The sequence below is a fragment of the Eschscholzia californica genome, unplaced genomic scaffold (genome assembly GCF_041429995.1).
Source record: "Eschscholzia californica isolate CP2 unplaced genomic scaffold, dmEscCali1.0.p SCAF_4, whole genome shotgun sequence".
Lineage (NCBI taxonomy): Eukaryota > Viridiplantae > Streptophyta > Magnoliopsida > Ranunculales > Papaveraceae > Eschscholzia > Eschscholzia californica.
The window spans coordinates 30612258-30626774 of NW_028238461.1; the positions used below are offsets into that span (position 1 = coordinate 30612258).

Sequence of the window (14517 nt, forward strand, 5' to 3'; positions counted from 1 at the left end):
ATTCTTTTTGCGAGAGAGAGAGAAGACAGAGTAGAAAGAAAGAAATTAAGAGAAAAACAGAGAGCTAAGTGCTGCAAGGAGAGAAAATCAAGAGCTTCCATCTTGTTTTGGTGATTTAATATTTAACTCTTATATCAATTCCTGTTTTTCTTATTGTTAAGAATGATCCAACTATTTATGTATTGCTAACTTTTTACTTCGAGTGAAGATGAAGCTCCAAGCATGAGTAATTAGTTTATTTCTTCCCTCTTCATGATTCTCATTGATGTGCGTTATTGTTTAACTAGACTTTAGTCGATTCCATTGAATAATTATAGTAGCTTCATCGTTTATGCTTATGGCTTGATATGTCATGCTTAGAATTAGGTTTCTTTGATGATTTATGCTTGAAATTTGATAGACGATAGTTGGGATATGATTATTTAGGAATTGATGTTTGTGTAGTTCATTCTAGATATTTTTGTTTAAAAGGTTCAATTTTCCGATATTCAGATAAGTTTATTTTTCTAGATATTGAGTTATAAAAATTATAGATACATGTTAGAAAAGAGTTAAATCATTTATGATCGTTTGAGGTGGATTCTGATCTCTAGACCTCTCCCCCATCGATTTTCTCACTTTAGTGTTTTGTTTGTTACTCCCTCCGTCCCAAAATAATCGGTGAAGTTTCTATTGTAGTTTGTGCCAAAACTAGTTGGAAGTTTGAAAATAGTATGAAAAATTATCATTTTCTTCCAATAATACCCATAGCTATTAATGAGTGAAGGTTTTAACTTTATCTAATTCCTAGATGCTTTCCTATTACCCAAAACCAACTCTACAGCTTTTGTTTTCTTGGTAACACAAAATGGAATAAAAATCAAGTACTCTAGTAAAAGTAGTTCAAAATTTATCAACACATCAACTAAATTATGGCGCCAAAGTGTAAATTTTTTAAACAAAACTTGTTTTGGTAGGAGATTATTGCGCCAAAACTAAAATCTAAAATGAAATTTGGCGCTAAATTTTTTTATTAGTGGGAAATTTTAAACTTTCAACCATCCTATTTATACACTTTACAATAGCTAAAGTGGACACTTCATCTCTGTGTCTATTCATATTATGGACATGGATTCCATATCAACAACAACTAATTCAAACCAGTCTAATAAACATAGAAAATTAACAGATGAAGAAAGACAAATGATTTTTGAAGGATAGTAAGAACGGAAAAATGAAATACGGTTCGGGAACAAAAATTGCTGCCAAATTTTCTACTAGTTTGAATACGGTGAGTCGAATATGGAATCAAGGATTACAAAATATTGATGAGATGTTAGCAGTTGATGTATCAAAAAATATGGTTGCAAAAGTTGGTCGTAAAAGAGTTCAACTTGATATTGAACAATTCAGCAATCTTCCTCTTCATAAACGAACTAATATCCGGAAAATGGCGAAGGCTTTTAGCACGTCTAAGTCTACTCTTCATAGACGAATCAAAGATGGTGAAATTAGGCGACACACAAACGCTATCAAGCCGTATTTGACTGAGGTAAATATGAAAAAAAGGCTTTTGTTTTGTTTGTCAAATTTACAAAGTACTGTTAATGTAAACAACAATGGAAGTTTTACCTTTAAGAATATGTACGATCACATCCATATAGATGAAAAATGGTTTTATATTACCAAGGAATCTCAAAGGTATTATCTTCTTCCCGACAAACCGGAACCATTGCGTACGTGTTAAAGTAAACGATTCATTACGAAGGTTATGTTTCTAGTTGTTATCGCTAGGTCGAGATGCAATGATGATGGAATTTATGAATTTTCTGGGAAGATAGGAATTTTTCCATTCATAACAAAAGAAAATGCAAAACGACGTAGTAAAAATCGTGACGCCGGTACTGAAGAAACTAAAGCAATCTTGTCTGTGACGGAAGAAGTAACAAGAGATTGTTTAATTAACAAAGTATTGCCGGCTATTCGATCAAAATGGCCCGCCGAAGATAAGTCAAGACCCATCTTTATTCAACAAGACAACGCGAGACCTCACATTCAACCCGACGATTTTGAATTTATGCAGGCCGCTTATAAGGATGGTTTTGAGATTAAATTATGTTTTCAACCTTCTAACAGTCCAGATTTAAATGTTTTAGATCTTGGTTTCTTTCGTGCGATTCAATATTTACAACAAGAACAAGGAGCAAAAACTATCGACGAACTTGTGAGTGCCGTAGAGAAAGCATTTGATGAATTACCAAACGAAAATCCCAACTATAATTTTCTAACCTTACAAAGTTGTATGGTTGAGATATTGAAAAATAATGGTGGGATCGGTTACAAAGTACCGCATATGGGAAAGTTGTCGTTAGAAAGAAATGGAATTCTTCCAAAAGAACTAGAATGTGATTTTGAGCTTGTTTTTGCGGTTCGACGACGATTGCAATTACCCGAAGGTGTAGAGGTACTGTTATTGTACATTACTGTAAACATACTTATTCAAAGCACTTTTTCATACCTTGTTTTTCATCTCTGTTTTTTCTTTAAAAGTGAGAATACGCTCAAAATTTATGTTGTTACTAACCTTCTTTTTTATGTATGATTTTCTATGCTAACTGTTAGGTAGATTATTCTTGAAGAAGAAGAAGTGAGGAATCGTATTGTCAAAGATGTTCTCTATTTTTGAAGGTGCTGAAGAATGTGAAGAAAATTTTGAGCTATGCTATGTTCAACTATTTTGATGTAAACATTTTGAAGTATATAATGAAATGGGTTGTAATGCTTTATCTTTAATCTAATGTCTCAAATTTTAAGCAAAAAAAGAAAAAAAAGTTGTTCAATATTGTCTCCATTTTTTTATGCCACATGTTGTTTAAAAATGGTGGTTGTATATGAACCATGTCTAGACTCTAGAAAGAGAAGATTACATAGTGGATGCACTATACGGATGAACATGTACATTAGGAATAACTCTTTGTACAATTATTTTTGTGCCTTTTTGAAAAGTAGAAAATGTACAACTACATTAAAGGGTTATTTAGTGTATAGACCCCAATTATTTACCTATATTAGGGATCCACCCCCAAAACGATAATGCTTTAGGGGTTACCCCCCATTCTCTATTTTTCCGTCAAAAGCCCGTTAAGTTGCGAGCGTGCCAGTCACGTGAGCTTCCTTTGACAAATTTGCCCTCTCCATCAGCTTTACTGTTGGGGGTCTTTCCCTAAATAGTTGTTTTACAGTGGGGTCATTCACCATTTTAATACTACTTCCTATTTTTCATAAGAAAGTTGTGATTTTAGTGAAAACAAAGTTCAACTCTCTTCCAAGTGAGTAACTAGGTCGAGGTTTAACCTGGGTTTTGGAGTTCAGCTATAATGGAGTTCTAGAAAAGAAGGTTTCAGATAAATGCCAGCTAAAATTCAGAAGTTTTTCAATCTTTTTCTCTTTTTCTCAAGATCAGACTGTTATTCGTGTAATGTAGTTGGTATTTCAATTTGTTCAAGATCAAGATCAAGAGAAAAAGATTGAAATACCAACTACATTACATGAATAACAATCTGATCTTGAGAAAAAGAGAAAAATATTTAAAAACTTTTGAATTTTTTTCAAAAGCAAAGAACTTTTGTTTAATTACTTCAAATTCAAGATCAAGTACTAAATTGAAGAACACAAATTTACAAAGAACCATTAAAATTGAGCATGATGACTCAAACCTAACAATTATCTCCAATTTTAGCTAGCATTTATCTGAAACCTTCTTTTCTAAACTCCATTATAGCTGAGCTCCCAAACCCAAGTTAAACCTCGACCTAGTTACTCAATTGGAAGAGAGTTGAACTTTGTTTTCACTAAAATCACAGCTTTCTTATGAAAAGATAGGAAGTAGTATTAAAATGGTGAAGGACCCCCACTATAAAACAACTATTTAGGGAAGGACCCCCAACAGTAAAGTTGATGGAGAGGGCAAATTTGTCAAAGGAAGCTCATGTGAGTGGCACGCTCGCAACTTAACAGCCTTTTGACGGAAAAATAGAGAATGGGGGGTAACCCCTAAAGCATTATCGTTTTGGGGGTGGATCCCTAATATAGGTAAATAACTGGGGTCTATACACTAAATAACCCTACATTAAATAGGGGTAAAAATAGGAACACTCACTTGATTTTGACTATTTTCTTAAACTGTGTGTGTTTCAAACTTCATAGTTTATTTTGGGACGGAGGGAGTATTTTAAGTTTCACAAAAAAAACCAATCTCAAAATCAAAATCGTGGTAGTTCTAAGTTTTAGAACGGGTTTGACTAGTCCCTGCGGATCGACCCCGGTCTTACAGGGATTTTACTACTTGACCACCGTGCACTTGCGGTATAGACCTTTTAGGGTAACCTTTTAGGGTAACCTTTTAGGCCCATCAAGTTTTTGGCGCCGCTGCCGGGGACTGTGTTTTAAATTCATTCTAAACTTGGAAAGTTTTTATTTTTGGTAAGTTTTGACTTTTTGAATACTTTGACTTGCTTTTCTACTTTGGTGTGTAGAGCACTAAGGAGCTAAAGAGGAGGCGCAACAAGGAGGAGGACCTCAAAAGAAGAAATTTACATTTTTTAATTTTTTGTGTTTATTTTAGTGAGAAAGAGAGACTTTAGACTTTCTGAATTTTATTTTTGGATTAAAGTTTTGACCCTAAATTAGAGGGCTTTTAAATTGTAACCGAAAATCAAACGAAGCCTCGGGTTCGGGCACTCAAGGGAAGAGTGGCCCAGGTCGTCTACAAAGGTCATCGCCCGTCTTGAGCGGGAGGTAATTTCTCTGACCACCCACGAATCCCCTATAAGTGGGTACTTGTATGTTTTTGTGTGCCTCATTGATTTGATGAACTATTTAGTTTAATCGTCTTTAGTAAGGGCACAAACCCCATTACAAGATAGAAGTCGGATTTCATCACCGATCTCTTGCCCATTTAGGAAACAACGCTGCGAATCCCAACCCTCACTTAAACTAAAATTTACTTTAAACATTAGCCTCTAAGGTATCGAGCTCATAGGATCTTTGAAACAATTCAGGGACTTAATTTTGATTTGGGCATTCCTAAAAAGTAAGTGTCACTCAATTCTTTCACGGGTCACCTCGAGAAGAGGAAACGTTACCCAAGGGACGGCTATCACAACATTCATCGTTGGTTGTCTCCAAGAATTGTTTGACCGTATTACTTTGGCGGAGTAACCCTCATAACAATTATAGGTCAAGATTTGTTACAATATAGGAGCTGTCTAGACTTTTAAGTAAAATTGACCAACCTGTTAGTAGTCTAGATTTTGTTTAGGTTGCTTGGTTGAGTCAGCTTGATTGTGGTTGTTTTCCTTCTAGGATCTTCGTAGTGCTTCCTTGGTTTTAGATTTTAAAAAAAATAAAAAAAATAAAAAAATAAAAAATTGATGAGAGATGGATAAATCGTGGTCCCAACATAATGACAGAAGGGATGGGAGTTCTCCAAATCTACCATGGTGGTACTTAGCAAATGGTCAGAATAGTGTTAGTCGTCCTAGAGACAATGTGCATAATGATGGTCGTAGGGATTATTAGCAACCTCAAGAAGGTTATGAACCATATTATAGATACCCCGACAGATCATCTTATATGCATTATAGTAGAGAGTCTTATGCTCCAAATGTGTCCCAACCTCAATGGGATAACATTGAAACTAATGACTCTTACATGCATTATAATGAACAGTTTTATGCTTCACACGTATCTCAACCTCAATGGGATAACGGTGAAATTGTTGACACTCCATCTTTAGCATCATCTTCATTGGCCGAAACTATGAGTATGTCAAGAAGGATTAACGAAGAGTCTTATGCTTTAAACGTGTCTCAACATCAATGGGATCACGTTCAAACTTTTGACTCTCCATCTTTAGCATCATCTTCGTTTGCCGAAACTATAAGTGATCTTCAAAAGAGTACTTTCGAGTTTTGTCAGACTTTAGAAAAAAAGACTGACAATATGTGCAGAACTATACAAGAAGTGCTCAGTAGGTCTGCTTATCTATGCAAAAAAAAAAAGTGCTCAGTAGGTCTGCTTATCTATGCAAAAAAAAAGTGCTCAGTAGGAGAACTAGTATTATAGAAGAGGATTACCAGGGTAATATAGAGTACAATACACAATACCCTGTGTATGATGACGAGGATACAATTTTAGAGGACTATAGTTCTCCAGAAAACATCGTTATTGAGCCCAAAATCTTAGAAACGGTGGAGTCCAATATTGAAATATCCTCTCAGTGTCCCGAATTTGAAATCCCTTCAGACCAAAATGAAGAGGTTGCTAGAGTTGAAGGTGATTTGAAGTCGTTTGACTTAACTGAGGATGATGAATCTTGGTTGACCAATTTGCTAAATGAGAGCATTGAGTCGCCTGACTTAGGCAAAAATTTAGAATTCTTTAGGGACACAGATGATAACATGATAAAAGAAATTATAGAAGGACTATCTAACCCGACTTCTAGGGATTGTGAGTCTGATAGTAGGGTTTCTCCATTGAAGGAACCCAAAGTACCTGTTTTAGAGAACCCTGGTTTAAGTTCGGGTGCCATTGATAGTCCTCTAGATTACTTTGCGTTTTGTCCCTCAAAACCATGTGTAGATTTTGAAGCACTCTGTCCCTCTTATTATCATCAATGTAATGACCCCTTTTATCCGGTCTGTGATCTCTCTGGTGCAGTACCAAACTTAACGACCTTATTGTTGTCTAAGTTTGGGGATTCCCCTTCTTCTCTGATAGTCTCACATGCACTATCAGCAATTTACAAAAATGTGAGACTATCGTTCATTGAAAACTTTGTGTTTTGGGTGGACCCACAGATGTATCGATTATTGGTTTACAGTTAGTCACATATCCGTAATCCAATAGGTTAATTCTTTCCATTTTTTTCGAGTCATCTGTTTCGTCTGGCTGAAGACGTTGGAATCAGTTAATATCTTTCCCTTCATCCTGTGATTTTTGCATAGTCTTCATAACATTGAGGACAATGTTCGGTTTAAGTTTGGGGATAGGGGATTGAAAAATTTCTGCTAAGTCCTTATTTCAAAAATTCAAAAGGGTTCAAAATTCTTCAAAATTTTTAAATTTTTGACTGAAAAAGTGAGTCTAGTTATTTTTGTTTGTTAATGGTCATAGAGTCTAGTTGGTTGTACTATGCTTTTGCTAAAGGTTTTTCCACGAATTTCGAGTCCTGGAGTTGTATGTGCACTAGCCATGTGAGTGTTAGATAGGTGAAGAGCTGACTTTTCTGAGAGAACTTAATCGATCATTAGCGGAGACTTAACCTGTGTGAGATTCTGAGCCTTTCTTGTTGTTTTGAGTGATCTCTTCTGAGCTAATTCTGAGTAGAATGAAGAGCTACTCAACCTCGCAATATTGAAAGAAGAACTCATTTGGTCTCTTGAGTTCATATTTTACAACCACTAGGGATGTCCTTAGGAATGTAAACATTACTCTTGTAGTCCGAGAAACTTGAAAGCAGTGTCAATTAGAGGAAAATATAAATCTCATCCATCATTTAGAACTCTGAGAATAAGGCATGAAGCAAAGTATAGAGAATTTTACCCAAGGAAAGAGTAGTACCAAGAAAGTGGTTTTTGTATTATGAGTCCTATGAAAAAAAAGTATTGAAAAAGAAAAAGAAAAAAATAGAAAAATCAAAGAAAAAAGGAAAAAAGTGTTTGTGTAGTTTTGTTTAAGTATTTATCCCTTGAAGTAGTTCTTGAAGATTTAAAGACGTCGAGTTCTCAGGAGTTCTAGTCACATCATCATTAGTGTCTATCGACCTCTAGGTTGCATTGTTCGATAGTTGATCAGGTGAGAAGAGTTGGTTAGCTTCCTCATTCCGTATTAGTGGTTGTTTCCTTTCTATGAGATCAGTCGTTTACGAAAAATTTAGTCTGTCTTTTGTAATGTGTTGAGTTTTCTTAAATATTCATACTCGCACATTGAGTGAACCGTTTCTGAGTGACTTAAATTTTTGAGTGTATGACCGTGAGGCAACAGTCGAGGCGAAATGTATCAAGACGGTAACCGAGGTCTTGTCTGTTCAGAACCGAGATGATTTTCATATTGGTTGGTCACGTGCACTTTGAGTCTAGATTACTAGTGAAGGGATCTTTAGCATTCGTATGGTCTAGTTGACTTGGATTTCATTTCTATTAACTTTCGAAAATCAACCGGATAAACATTTTTAGTCCATGTCATATTTTGAACCCTTCTAGATTTTTGAAATATCTGAATTTTGTGGGTATATTCACTGCAAACCCTCACGAGACAAAACTCGTCCTCTAGGGCAACCTAGAGGATTAACGGCTTGTTGCACGTTCTAAGTGCAATCGTGATTCTCTACGAAAGTGGTGAAATGGGTTTAGTTTTATTTTTATGTTTTGCTCGAGGACTAGCAAAATCTAAGTTTGGGGATGTTTGATGAGACATGAAAATGTCCCATCTGAATCTCTTAACTCGGGCTAGTTAGTCCATTTCGAGCTGTTACTCTGATGATTTGCTTGTTTTTCTTTCTCAAGTGCCTTCTGAAGAATTGTGCACGATAAACAGATAAAAACAGGAAAAATGCATACTAAGGGTATTTTGGTCATTTGGAGATAAAAGTTGGCTGGATATTTTGGTCAATTGTGGTACTTGGATGAAAGTAGAGTCCAAGACGAACCCAACGACAAAAACGGGAGTCCAGTCGGAGTTCCATGGGAGAATTATAGCTAGTCAAAGTTTAGGTCCAAATCTGTTGACCAAAGGTCAAAACGGATCTCTCTAGAGACAAGTGGCGTGAATCAATAACGACAGGATGAAATTGTCGGTATAGTTTTCGGCAAATGCGGGCGCCCTTTGGTATTTACGTAGCTAATGGCTCCATGTGATGTGACGCAAGATAAAAATAAGGCCCGCGAAGATCTGATGGTTCAAGAGCCGCACGGGATGATCATCTTTTATCCGACGGTCTCCCGTCTCCCCTAGTGATACACGCTCAACTTGGTAATCCTTGTTACAGAAGATTGCAAGCCCCACCAGCCAACTATGCAAATTTCACGTGAATTAGTTAGGGAATTCGAGACCCAATTGGAAAGACCCACCTGTCCCACTCATTCTTTTTCCAAATTAATGGGAAATCCCATTCTCTTTCCAATTTCCTCACCTCTATCTAATATTCTGGGATTTATTTGAGAGAGAGTTAATGGAAAGAATAGAATGGAGACACAGAGGTGATATAGCTGGAGCTTCATCGAAAATGGAAAGAACCGAGAGAGATGATATGATTATTCTTGATAGTATTTTTCTTACCTTCTTGGCTGGAAATAATATTCAAGTGAAAGGGACTGGATATATTTGATAAATCTGGGAAGATCAGTGGTGATTGCTAATTTGATAGAGAATTAAAAGAAAGAAGGAAAGAATTACAGAGGATGATTGATTTGAGAAGAACAAAGAAGGTGCTGGATATTTTCTGAAAACAGAAGTTATTGAGATTAAGGAGCTGCTACTGATTTAGGTCTTGTCTTATAAAAGAAGAAGAGAGAGAGGGTACGGATTATCTCATCATTTGGGGGGATCTTCTCTCTAGCTCAACTACAACAGAAAATTAGAGAGAGTAGCTCGACTTGAATCATCATCTTATCTTCTTCTTTTCTTGTGAGAGTGAAAAGAGAGAAATTGTAGAGAGAAAGTGAGAGAGTTTAGTAGAAAAACAAAGAGTGGGAGAGAAATTGTAGAGTGAGAAAGAAAGAAATCAAGTAAAACAGAGAGCATTAATTTCCTCTTCATCATCTATTTCTTCTTCTTCTTCTTCCTTTGTTAATCTTTTTGTGTGAGAGAGAAGACAGAGTAGAAAGAAAGAAATTAAGAGAAAAACAGAGAGCTAAGTGCTGCAAGGAGAGAAAATCGTCTTTAGAATTGTTCGGAGGATGGATTCGAAAACCCTAGGTTCTCCCATTTTCTGAGCATCAAGTTAATAATTATTTAAGTGTATTTGTCAATTTTTTATTTGAATTATCTTACCATCAATCCTCTTTTGAAATCTTAATAGTTTTAAGGTTAAAAATTAAATTTGACCAAGTCTTTGTGGATCGATCCCGTCTTACCGAGAAATTACAACTTGACACCCGTGCACTTGCGGGTGTAGACCTATTTAGGAAACTTTCTAGGCCCATCAAGTTTTTGGCGCCGCTGTCGGGGACTTAATTTGAATTTAATCTAATCTTATTTCTATTTTTGGTAAGTTTTTATTTTTGGAGACTTTATTTGCTTTTCCATTTTTTGTGTGTAGAACACTAAGGAGCAAAGGAAAAGGCGCAACAAGGAGAGGAGCTCAAGAAGAAGAATTTACATTTTATTCTTAATTATTTTTATTTTTGGTGAGAGAGAGACTTTAGACATTCTAGTTTTTATTTTGGTTTTAAAGTTTTGACCCTAAATTGGAGGGCTTTTATAATTTGTAACCGAAAACCAAAACGAAGCCTCGGGTTGGAACACTTGAGGGAAGAGTGGCCCGGGTCGTCTACAAAGGTCATCGCCCGTCTTAAACGGAAGGTAACTTCTTGATCACCCACGAATCTCCTGTCAGTGGGTATTTGTGTGAATTCGTGTGCTTAATTGCTTTGACCGGACTGTTAGTGTAATCTATCTAGTAAGGGCACTAACCCAATTACAAGATAGGAGTCGGATTTCATCATCGATCTCTTGCCCAATTAGGAAACAACATTCACGATCCTAAACCTCACCTAAAACTAAAATCTGCTTTAGACATCAGCCTCTAAGGTATCAAGCTCATAGGCTCTTCGAAACAATTCAAGGACTCAATTTTTATTTGGGCATTCCTAAAAGGAAACTGTCACTCGATTCTTTAAAAGACCGCCTCGAGAAGAGGAAACGTTGTCGAAGGTAGGACGGTTATCACAACGTTCATCGTTGACTGTCTCCAAGAATTGTTTGACCATAGTACTTGACGGAGTAACCCTCATAACAATTATAGTTCAAGCTTTGTAACGAAGTAGGAGCTGTTTAGATTAATAGGGTGAATCTGACAAACCCATTCACTAAATCTAAGTCTAATCAACTTGTAGCTAGATTGTTTAGGTTGCTTGGTGGAGTCAGCCTGATTGTGTTTGCTTTCCTCTAGGGTCTTCGTAGTGATTCTTTGGTTCGAAAAAAAAAGATTCGTTGAGAATATCCTTGGTCAATGGGCTCTAGTTTATGCCCGGTAGATTTCGTGATAAGAGAGGTCGTTTCATTAGTAGAGAAACTCATCTAAGTAATCTTCTAGCCAATCTCTCTTTGAGTGACACTATGGGTGAAAATTCAGACCAAGCCAGAAATGGAAATCCACCTATGACACCCAGGAATTACATGAATCCTACTAGAACATGTCAACTATCGTGCATACGATTACCCCACTCCACGACTCACTTCGAGTTGAAGCCGAGCATTATCCAAATGCTCTCAATCTTTCGTGGGGTTGAGAACGAGAATCCCTACCATCATGTTAAGGATTTTGAAGAAATCTCTGGGACTATGAGATTCCCCAATATGCCTGATGAGATAGTGAGGCTTAGGTTGTCCCCTTTCTCTTTGAGAGAGAAAGCAAACTCTTGGTTGTATGCCTTACAACCTCATTCCATTACCACATGGGAAGAATTGACCAGTTTATTCCTTCTGAAATTCTTTCCAGAGCACAAAACCACTTCTTTAAGGCAAAATCTTAACAATTTTGTGCAATAAGAAGGAAAGTCTCTCTACAAATATCTTGAGAGATTTAAAGAACTGAAACTGCAGTGTCCACACCGTGGTTATGAAAAGAGCAGACTAGTCCAGATTCTCTATGACGGACTAGACTATCCCACTACATCCATGGTAGAATCATTCTGTGGTGGCGGTTTTACTTATAAATTCGTCGATGATTGCAAGGCTTTTCTTGAAGATTTAGCTGAGAAATCCCACCAGTGGGAAACTTCTAGAGGACATCCTATTAGGGAAAATTCTAATCCGAATAAAGGTGGCATCTATAGAGTTGATGAGTCAGATCTTAAACTCGCTGCCATGACGAGAAGGATAGAAGTCCTAGAACTTGGTCAGCCTAAAGCATTCATGGAGGTTCCCACTCAGGTCAAGAGTGTTGGAAATGAATCCATCTCTTATCTGTGCTCCATCTGTGGAGACCTATCTCATACAGGGAATAACTGTACCCTATTCTTTGAGAGTAAACTCTCCATTCTAGCTGGTTATCCAGATCACCTCATCTCTAAGAGTACTATCTATCACCACCTCTCTAGCCTCGACCGCGATACTAACATAGCTGCAATATGAGGAGGAAAAACCCAGCCTGACTGCTCAATAAACTGAGAGACCCGTGTATCTAAATGTAGGTGAGAATCATATCTATACCTCTCCTCGAAAGCATCATAAAGTAGACCCCGAGGATGCCATAAGTCAGTCCAGAATGTAGTATCCTGACCATCCCCTGAAGAAGTACACACGAGTTGCTGAGCCGTGGGACTGTTGGCCAGAATCCGACGCCAACGCCAAGAACTATTACTCGGGGCTGAAAGAGTCCAACCAAGGGTTGTTGACAAGTTTAGTGCAGTTTCTTGTTGCTGGTGTTTCATTTCCAATCTGAGGGGTCAAAATTGAGGTGAACCCCTAAAAAAACATATGCAATGGAGTTTGAGGACATGAAACATATTGGATGAGAAAACTCACAATTCGTGCGAAAAAGTTTGTGTCACAGTTTGGTGCAGTTTTTTTTTGAATTGTTGAGCGGGTGCCTCGAACCCTTGACCTCTAGGTGGAAGATTTTTTTTTAATTGCATAGATGAGTTGAGGTTAAGGGGCCCACCTGAAAAAGAACTACAAGCTAAGAAGGCACAAAAAAACAAGCAAAATACAACTCAAAGCCCCTTGGGCCAACATTTCCTAAGTCTAATCCAGCCATTCTTGTCATCTTTAATGATTTGAGCTAAGTCCCGAGGCAAGCAAGAGGGGTCTAGCTCCATTAACACATTGGGACGCATCCCAGTAAGGAAATCCGCAGCTTGGTTAAGCTCCCTAACCACATGATGCACTTGACATATCTGAATATGACCCAGAGACCTCTAATCTTTCTCTAGGTGGAAGATTACACCTCTTACCACTCCAACCAAGGGTTGTTGGCACAGTTTGGTGCAGTTTTTTTTAACAAGTCAACGGGGATTAGAGGGACCCCGACCCATTTATTGAACCAAAAATAACTAAAACAAAATATCCCATATTATAGGAAGCTATAATAAACCACAAAGGCAAAAGAAACAAAACAATCAGCTCTCGGTTGGCCAAAATCTCCTAATCCGCACTATTCCCTTCCTATCTTGCTCCACAATGCTACCAGCATGCTCGGCAGCTTCTTCACATCCAATAGGAGAACCCCATTTTGCTCAACCACGACAGATAATCAGCTGCCTGGTTGAGTTCCCTAAACGTGTGGATAACTTCTCAACTATCAAACTGCTCCATCAAACATCTGACTTCCTTCCAAGTACTCCTCACAGTCCAAGGAGGCTTTGCACCCTTGGCATCCAGAACAGAAACTACATTGGTTGAATCAGTAGTTAGAGCACCATCTTCAGCCCTCTATCCCTAGCCAGCCTGATGTGACACGAAGATGTCACATTTGGAGAGCCTAACTTAGACTAATTAGTCATTTTCGAGTGTTATCAATAATATTTTATGTGTTTTTCATGTTAGGTACTTATTTTGGAGTTAAGCGTGTGATTCGGAATAAAAGGAGCGAATTATCACTATCATTTCATGTGCCGAAAATGAGAGAAAAAGACTTCAAGCAAATCAAGTGACAAGTATAGTCAATGACGAGTCCGACGGTGAAACCGGTATTCAATTCGGAGTTCGGACGGGGAAGATACGAAAGAAAGAAGTCCAATGGTATTCGAGTCCTTTGTGAGAATTTGAAGATGTAGAGACAAGGATGGAGGCACTCTCTTGGTTTCTAAATCAAAGTCCAAAAGCCCAAGGAAGAATGACAAGGAAGAATTGTGTGGGCACCCTCTCTTTATGGATCCAAGTCAACAAAGTCTAAAGAAATTGACTAAGTCTTGACCTAGGGTTTGAGTAGTGAACACAAGTTGGAGTTTACTATTCATCATCTTCTAGCTTGGTGAAAAGAAGGGAGAGAAGAGAGAGAGGCTAAAGGAGTTCTAGGGTTGAAGGGTTCAAGAGTTTGAAAGAGAGGGAAAAAGAGAGAAGAAGGAGAAGGTCGGCCAAGCTAGGACGGCCAACACTAGGGCCGGCCTAGTCTTGGTCGGAAGCAGCCAGAGGCAGCAAGCAATAGCAGCTCGGCTGCAAGCACGGGCAAGGAAGCTGCTCGGGACAGCTATTGTGCACGGGATGCGTCTGCTCCAGCACGGGTCAGCACGCACGGGACGCAACAGCATCCCGAGCTCTCATGGAGCTGCAGCAGCAGCTCGGTTTTTGAAGCTCTCATGGAGTTGCTGCTCA

The 14517-nt window shown here is 37.8% G+C and overlaps 1 pseudogene; it reads left to right on the forward strand.

Moving 5' to 3' along the window:
• Positions 1-1213: 1213 nt before the first annotated feature.
• On the forward strand, positions 1214-9485 carry LOC147544112 (uncharacterized; annotated as a pseudogene).
• The last annotated feature ends 5032 nt before the right edge of the window (positions 9486-14517 follow it).